At 37.4% G+C, this 8,649-nt stretch overlaps 1 pseudogene; it reads right to left on the bottom strand.

Moving 5' to 3' along the window:
• Positions 1-419: 419 nt before the first annotated feature.
• Positions 420-936, bottom strand: LOC123582285 (annotated as a pseudogene).
• Between the last annotated feature and the right edge of the window lie 7,713 nt (positions 937-8,649).

Genomic DNA, 8,649 nt, shown 5'->3' with positions numbered 1-8,649 from the left:
AGTAATATTAAAATAGATACAGGAATGCATGAAAGTGAAAATTAAATACCAAATAAATAAATTTTAGGAGGGTGTTGAAAAAGAAAAGACCACACCAGACTGTTTTCACAGGAAACAAGATCAACAAATGAGAAAACTAGTAAAAGTTATGGAAACATCAACTTCCTTACAACATCCATATGGAGAAGTGATATGTGTTTTCTAGAAAAGATGAGTGGATCAAACATATGTAGTCTGGTCTGTTACCCAAGAGAGACATTTATTCAGAGTTACACAGAAATCAAAGTGCAATTTTTTTTCCCACATGAACTGCTCACTTATCAGCAGTGGTTCTGCAATGTAACAGTTTCCAGTAAATACACTGAGCTGCACAGAGGTGGCAGATCACGGTGAGGCTTAGATGGGTGAGTGACAGGCTCCTATTTCTTCCACTGATTTCTGTCATGGTCCCACTCAGCTGAGAAGCCCTGCATCAGCCTGACCTTCATGTCGAGTATCCTCTTGGTCTGTTTGGCCACCCACTCCTCTTCAAAGGTGTGTGGATGATATCCTACAACATAGTGCTTCTCCCAGATGGGAATGAGATCAGTCAAAGCCTTTGAAGAACATGGCGGTGCCCATGGTGGTCTTCAGCTCCTTCCTGCTCCTGTTCATTTCAGCAAATCTCATGTTGAACTGAATGTGATACAATTCAACTTTTTCATTAAGGGAGAGGCTGCTCCAGGGAGCCCTCTTCTCGTTCAAGGCCTTCTGGCTGGCAGAGGGGTTCTTGATTCAGGTGTGTAAGGCAGAGGATAGGGTGAGCATAGCTCGGAGGAGAGCATAGTCTTCACTCTTCCGGACACTTCCGTGTGTGCTCATACACACTGAGGTGGGAATTGCTTGCCTGCCAATTAGGCTAAACACTCTGGCAGCCAACATTTTGCCACTGCCCCCACTACTCCAAAATGCAATTTTTGATCCAAATATAAAAGAATGAAAATTGTACTCAAAAGTGAAATAGGAATTTCAGGTTGACAGATTTGCTGAAATCTATGTTGAAGAAGAAAATGGTACACTGGAATATATACTTTCAGATATATTACCAACATGGTCATTTGGAAGGCAAAAATCTGTTTATTCTTAACTATCCGTGATTATCTGCAAAAATAAAAATCCGAAATTGCACGTAGTGAATTTCCATAATATGGAAATTATGTTTTTGGATTAAGAATAAACAACTCTGAAACTGCTTGCAAATCATGTTATTTTTAAAGTACACAATATTCAATGTTCCCATGAGCATGACATTATAAATATTTCACAAACAAATATAGTAATAAGATGATGTGGTATAATTTTCAGACAGAGCAAAACTCTATATCCTGGTGTACTTGTGGGGCCTGTGTATTGCAGTAATCGTGACAGAATTCCTGGAAACAATCCTGTAAAGTCCTATCACTTCACTTTATAAACAAATGCACCAGAATGATACTTACAATGTCACATTGGTGACTTGATCTAAGAGTTCTTTCTTAAAAATGCATTTATTATTGGGGCACCTGGGTAGCTCAGTCAATTGACCATGGACTTCAGCTCAGGTCATAATCAGGTTCGTGAGTTTGAGCCCCACATCAGGCTCTGTGCTGATAGCTCAGACCCTGCAGCCTGCTTCAAATTCTGTGTCTCCCTCTCTCTCTGACCCTCCCCCACTTGCACTCTGTCTCTCGGAAAATAAAAAAGAAAACGTTAAAAAGAATTAAAAGAGGCATTTATTATTAAATCTGATTCTTTACAGTAGACACCAATATAGGGTAGAGACAAAGAATTTTATTTATTATATATTAACACTTTGAATTTAAACACACTGAAAAAAAAAGACTAATGATAATCTATTCTAACTTGTGTGTAGTTTTAGTGCTAATTCATGTTTAATGGCAACCCATCAGGTCTTAGCTTAGCTTAGCTTGTGTTCATCCAGTCCTTCTCTAGTGTTAAACCTCTTTTCCTTCACTTCAATTTGGTGAATCTTGTACCTGCCTCTGACAAACATTATTTTGCTTCTTGATCCTGGACAGCTTCTTCCTGATATTAATGCTAATATACTAATTCCAAAAAGCTCCAAGACTCTGTCTCTAAATCTTCAGATTTCAAATATAATTTCAGAGGTACATTGTTCATGGTCAGTTTTAAACTTAATAGTTAAAACTCTTGATTTCATCTCACTAAAATTAGAAACGGGCAATAACATCACTTAGTATTAGATAGAAGCTAGACATGAGCGGAGGAAGGAACACCAGAAGGCAAAGTCCCAAGTCCTTGAAGGGTAATGATGGAGACATGAGCTGGAGGCAAGGATGGTAATAAATAAACTATACATTAAAAGCCCAGGGGCACAACATCCTGACCTTGTGGCTTCCAAGACCTTGGGGCTGACAGATCAAGAGCCACGGGTGGGGAGCATGTGTTCTCCTTTTCCACCTCTGCCCCATGATAACCTTTGTTCTCAAGATAGTGTAATTGCATTGTGGTTATAATCCCACCCCATGGAGAAAGGCTGCCATGACTATTGAGGTGCGAATCTTGTAGGTCAAAAACTCTTCCTCCCAACCTATGGGAGAAGTCCCCCAAACGACTGAAAGCAGCCGCCAGTAGAGACCACCCCAATATACCTCATGGCACCTCCCAGCCCAGAAAGATACAACAAACAGCCGATCCCAAGCAACCTAGGACCAGTTCCACCTCGTAGAACCTGTCAGTGCTCCCACCTTGAGAGTGTACTTTCGTTTTAAAAAACTGCTTTATGCTTACTACTTTCCTTCTGGCTGTCTTTAGTCAAGCCTGGATCCCCACATCAAGCTTCTTGTGGGGAATCCAAGGGCCGAGACCTCCGTTTACACAGCACATACTCTCCCACTGGTAACGTTAGTACCTCGTTAACATCAGCTCAAATACTCTTTTAAAAATATTCAATGAGAAAAAAAAAGGAATTAAATTCTATTTCTATTAGAAAAGAGTGTCCACCAAGAAAACAAAAGAGGAGAAAAGAAAAGAAAGGGAGGGGGGGCGAGGAGAGGGTAAGGAAGGGAAGGGAAGGGAAGGGAAGAGAAGGGAAGAAAAGAGTCTCAATTTTCAATATTATATCTTGGTTGTCTACTGAAAAAGAAGAAGGAGAAGAGCAGTACCTCCTGAAAACCGAGTAGGAAACACTTGGCAGTTTATAAAAGTAGCATTTCATAAGATACTTAAAGACTTTCCCACTAGCAGCAATGGCCAGAAATGGTGGTGAAGGCCATGAACACTGCCATCAAGCAGTCCTGAGTTCAAGCCACTAGACACACCAAGAGGGGGATCATGCATTCTTTGAAAATTGTAAAATATATTAGGTTTCATAAGACAAGGAAAGTATTTGCACAAATCCTACACAGTACTTCAGTTGCTAATTTTACCCAAAGGCTGTATGACCTAAATGCTTATCTTGGAAACACTGGTCAGGCATTGCCACAGAGGTATCTCTTAAAAATAATGCAGGGTACTTTTTGATAATAAAATTCGATTTTATTTTGATATTAAAATAATTTTAGCAGACAAATTATTTTAACATTAATCAAGTAGCCTATAGAGAATCTGGTGTAGGAAAGAACATTTAGAAAAGTTTATCAATATTGATGCTTATACTAGGAGAGAAAGATGGAGATACGATGCTCATTTGTTCTAATTAGCCAGGGGCACAATCTTCTAGTTGTCTCCTAAACCTGATTTCTCCTCTTTCATAGCATTAGTAATTCAACTGGCCACATGAATTTCCAAAATAAAAATTTCATTTCCCAGACTCCTTGCAGCTAGCATTAAGTCTTAGAAGTAGAAGTATTATTTGGTAGGTTCTGGGAACTTTCTCTCCTGGGATGGAGGGTAGCTATAAGCCACTGCAATGCACTTTGAAATCAGACTGCTTAGGTTTGAATGGTTGGCACATAGGTAGTGCTTAGTAAATGTAGTTATTGTACTATAAAGACACACTATTAACTTTTGATAAATTAGATATTTTAAAAAGTTGCTTAAATAGTGAAGCCTTTAAAAGAATAATAACACTAATATCCTTACAGATACATGATATAAAGAGATCAGGTTATTCAGACAAAAAACCTTCTATTTTCCTGTCACCCCGCTAAGCTCCGCCAGAAATCTTTGCAGCAGAATAATAATAAAAGCCTGCAAGTTTGCAAAATGGCATTCTTTGGTGTTTTCAATCCCACCCATTTTAGTTAGAATGTCTAAGTTTAACACACACACACACACACACACACACACACACACAACTAAACAAAAACAAAGCAAAAAACAGTATCAACAAGCTTCATCCAGATTTTTAAACCATCCATAGCCTCATCTTAAAAACTCTGTACTTGGGAAAAGTGAAGAATTTCTCTGTTGTCTAATGTGATGTATTTAAATTAAGCTTTAGAAATTTTAATGTTTGGGGGCACCTGGATGGCTCAGTTGGTTAAGTGTCCAGCTTTGGCTCAGGTCATGATCTCGTGTTTTGTGCCTTTGAACCCCACGTCGGGCTCTGTGCTGACAGCTCAGAGCCTGGAGCCTGCTTGGGATTCCGTGTCTCCCTCTCTTTCTGTTCTTCCCTCTCTCTCTTTCTCTCTCACACTCTCTGTCTCAAAAATAAACATTAAAAATTAAAAAAAAATATTTGGTTTGCACAACCAAAGTTCAAGTATAACCACCTAAAACTGAATGATTTTAAGCTTATATCTATGAAAACTTTTCTTCATGTGGAATGCTTTTCTAAACTTTACTGGCTCTTTGGAAAATATTTTCCCCTGTTGCCAGACGGCACTCTCTTTGAGCTGTCACAGATTTTCTTCTCTTCCAGGGCTCAGTTTCCTGTATCCACCTCAAGCCATAGCTTTGTCGCAGAGTTAGTAGATTAAAGGGCTACCCCTGGGCCTCTATCTCGGGTTCTTCAGTGAGCTGCTCCTGCCCGTCCTTTGCATAGCATTTTCTCCACCTTTTCTGTGTCCCGAGACATGAGATCATTCTATAGCTTCCCTGACTTACAAAAGTGCCCTCATTTCTGCCAGGCTCAGACCAGAATAGCTTGAACGCAATGCACTGTCCTTCCTTTATTGTGGCACCTCTAGGTGTCAGCTTGTGGGACAAGATGTCCTCATAGCATCCAGGGATCTACCAGGTCAATGGATTCCTTCCTTTAAGATCCCCTGCTGACTCTACTTTTTGGACTCACCCATATTCTCTGTCTTCCTACAAAACTAAAAGAATATTCTCCAGTCTCCCTAGAGTAAGGAGCCCCTCAGTCTCAGCACTCCTGACATATTGGACTGGGCTAGGGGTGGAGGAGATGTCTTGTGCACTGTAAGATGCTTATCAGCACCCTGATCTCTAGGGATTCCAGATTCCAGATTCCAAAATGCCCACCCCATTTTCCTGATGACATTCAGAAATGTCTCCAGATTTTGCCAAATGTTTTCTGGTGGGCAGCGGGAGGGGCACAAAATCACTCCCAGATAAAGAGCACTGCTCCAGCAAAATGATACTCAATCCTCAAACGTCACTCTCCAAAATATTTAAAACATGCTAGAAGTACCCTGAAGTTTTTCAAGGGCTATAGTATTTTTGGACAAAAAGCAAAGACTTAGCAAATATTTTCTGTTTTCCATCAAACTAATATCCCTTACCCCAAGATAATATTTCTAAATCTGTTTCACTGAATGACGTGATAGAGGGGGGAGAAAAAAGGGAGGCCATTTCAAGAAAAAAATCAATATCTCAAAAATAAAAAAAAATAATATTTTGTCACATGTATCTATTGTCCTTACAGGTTCAGTCTTCTGTTTTGATGGGAAAAAATACAGAACATTTAAATTATTTTTGGAAGTAACTAGGATGTCAAAATGATTTTCCTCATTGACATGCTTCTCCCATAGCACATGGAGCATATTGCCTCAGAATATTACTATGCATTAGTTCATACCTATTATCATGGGGTTACAAAATCTGTCTCTTCTCTCTGTACTCCTTTCTTCCGTTTTAGTGACTTTATTCCCAGGGCTTAGCTTCTAAATCGGATTCCTCTATCATTCTCACTGATCCTATTCCTCTAGCTGTGAACACAGTGGAACCATATGATTTTAGGACAGTCTTTGCTTCAAATCTGACATCATTAAGGCACTTAGTCTGTGATATATACAAGACTCAACTATGATACCTTTTATTGACTGGAAGAGTTATTTTATCTTACCTTCTCTTTTCCTACTCATGAGGCTTGCTGTTAACTGAATTGTTCCCTTAATGGTACTATCACCTTCCTCTCAATTTTTACAGATTTTAAATAAAATTTTTGTTCCTAATTTTATTTTTTTTCTAGATATGTATTTTTTTTCCTGTGTGAATCATTGAAGGTTGTCCCAAAGTTTTAATTGTTGTGTCCTATGGAGGATGGCTCTGCTTTAGCATTCTTTTTTTTTTTTTTAATTTTTTTAATGTTTTATTTTATTTTTGAGAGATAGAGGCAGCATGAGAGGGGGAGGAGCAGAAAGAGAGGGAGACACAGAATCCGAAGCAGGCTCCAGGCTCTGAACTGTCAGCACAGAGCCCGATGCAGGGCTTGAACCCACAAACTGTGAGATCATGACCTGAGCCAAAGTCGGACGCCTAACCAACTGAACAACCCAGGTGCCCCTGCTTTAGCATTCTTAATTAAATTTGATTTATAGTACCTCTTTTCCCCTCAAATCATTTTTTTCCTTAAATTTGTTCTTATAAATCCATAGAATAATTTGGTTCCAGAAAAACATTTTGGAGTCAGTTTTGATTTTTTTTTTTTCCCTCACAACCTACATTCAATCTGTCAGGGAATTCTGATGGTTCTCCCTTCAAAATGTATCCACAAGCCAACAGCTCTGGTTGAGTCTCTGAGAATTTACAAGTGATATACCATTGTCTAGAAATAGTAGGTGCTTCACAATATTTGTTTAATGAATATATGGATGAAAATACTTATATTATCCATATATACCACTCAGTTCACATACCTAATAAACAAGTATATACAAAATCAGTAGCAATGCTAATTATGCAAGAATTTATTTTGCCTATAAGAAGTAAAAAAATATTATAGTCAACTGCAACCCCAGTAGCCATCATTTTATTGTCTGCTAAGAATATATTGCCAATACCATCAGATAACCAATAATTATGGTTATAATTTCAAATATTTCCTATCTCTTAATAAAAGTCTTAACTGTGCACTGGTAAGGATCTCAAATTGGAGAACTGCTGCTAAGAAAGTGCAACTTGCTGCATTCTTCTCTGGGATTGCTTTTTAATAGAGAAAACAGAAGCAAGCATTGTCCTTTCCAATGTACATATTTTTTATTATGAATATAATAAAAATAAATTAATTGGGTAATTAAATTCCTCTTAATATCTTTTTTGTGATTCAATACATTTTCTCAGGGGTTACTTAACGTTGTTTTCCATTGTATGCATTAAACAAAAATCTGAACTATGAGGAGAATATTCTGTTAAAAAAAAATTGGTTTATTTAAACATCACTTTCTCTCTCTTTTTTTTTTTTAACTTTCTCCTCAGAAAAAATGGTGCCTAAAACCTGGAAGGAAATAGTCTTTGTTAAATAAATTAATGAATCAGTACAATATGTGACTGGCAAGTCAGCGTTACCTATTTTTCAGCTTCCAGTTTCTTTGATTCTATTTTCCCTTTTAAGTATTTGTACGTGAAAGGTGACAGATTATTTCTTTAAATTCTATAGAACACTTTTCTACAAGCTGAAAGTATTGCTTTCTGCATCCTGTGCTCTTGTCAGTTTCATGGTCACTTACTCCTAGGGACCCATTTGGTAGTTACATTTGGCCTGATAATTGTCTTGGTCATAGTATGATCTAGTTTATCAGATTCCCTTAATGTTTGCCTTGCGAATGGAGAGTGTACTGGTCAACAAGATTAATCAAGTATCAGCTAGGTAAGTTTGCTTTACCTGCATGAGAGTCCTGGCAGATGTTTAAGTGGATTTGGTGCTCATTTAGTATTCTTGCATTTGTGCCAATATTGAGAACTGCATATGGAATTTTTATCTATTTACATCATCAAGCCAGATGGCTTATCATATATTCCTTAATTGATGCTATGTGTCTTACTCTTTCCTTTCATTCTATGCAAAATGAAAATTTGCCTCATTAGTTCTATTTGCTTAGAGAGCTTGACGCCTGTTAGATTTCCTTCCTGAGTCTCCACTCTCAGTAAGAAAGAATTTGATCTGAATGTGAATAGTTTCCTGTCCTGTTTAAATTGTGAAGGTGTTCCTGGTAAATACCAAACTAAACTACAAGTACAATTAAAATTGCATTAGAAGTTACTTTAATGAAAACTTCTTTTACATAAATATATACATATATGTATATAAATCACAAAGTAAAATGGTCGAATATCCTTTAAAACTTTAAAAATGTGCTAATATTAATTATAGTCCTAAGGTGGTAAGGAAATTTCATCAGTGAAGGCACTGGAGAGGGAAAATAGATAAGTGGAATAATTTTCTCATATCATTTTGTAATTAGAAATCATTTAAATAAGCAAGTATATAAAATGTAATAAAAAATGTTTAATAAATGCTTTAAT

Source organism: Leopardus geoffroyi, chromosome B3 (genome assembly GCF_018350155.1).
Source record: "Leopardus geoffroyi isolate Oge1 chromosome B3, O.geoffroyi_Oge1_pat1.0, whole genome shotgun sequence".
NCBI lineage: Eukaryota > Metazoa > Chordata > Mammalia > Carnivora > Felidae > Leopardus > Leopardus geoffroyi.
This window is presented reverse-complemented; position numbering and strand designations above follow the sequence as displayed.